Below are 687 nucleotides of genomic sequence, written 5' to 3' on the forward strand. Positions count from 1 at the left end.
TCTTTTTTTATCCTCTTCTTTCTCTCATGTTCGGCGACCCTCGACGACCCTCGCTCCTGATAAAAAAAAGAGGAAGAAGAAGAAAAAAAGAGAAGAAAGAATAGAGGAGAAGATCTCCTCTATTCTTTCTTCTCTTTTTTTCTTCTTCTTCCTCTTCTTTTTTATCCTTTTCTTCCTCTCATGTTCGACGACCCCCTCTCGACCCCCTCTCGACCGTCGACCCCCTCTCGACCCTCACATATAAAACATTTTCTTCCTTCTATTCCTTCTTCCTAAATATATAAAACTTTTTTAAAATGAAACTAACCTAAAATGTACTAAATCAGAGAACATATATAGATAAAACATTTCTAATTAAAAATCTAACTTTTGCATATATGTATTTTTTAAAACATCATTACAATTGAAAAAATACATACATACATACAAAAAAACATGTAAAAAATACATACATACATATATGAACATACATCAAAAAATACGTATATCTAAAAAATACATACATACACATATATATGAAAATCTAAAAACATGTAAAAAATAGCATGTATAATAAAAAAAATGTACGGCGGCGGCGGGGGCGGCAGACGTGCGGTGCTCACAGAGGCGGCGATGTTCGGGGCAGGGGACGGCGGCACGGCGACGGCGACGGGGCAGGGGTGGCGCGCGTCGGGGCAGGGGACGGCG

Source organism: Triticum dicoccoides, chromosome 2A (genome assembly GCF_002162155.2).
Source record: "Triticum dicoccoides isolate Atlit2015 ecotype Zavitan chromosome 2A, WEW_v2.0, whole genome shotgun sequence".
NCBI classification, from domain to species: domain Eukaryota; kingdom Viridiplantae; phylum Streptophyta; class Magnoliopsida; order Poales; family Poaceae; genus Triticum; species Triticum dicoccoides.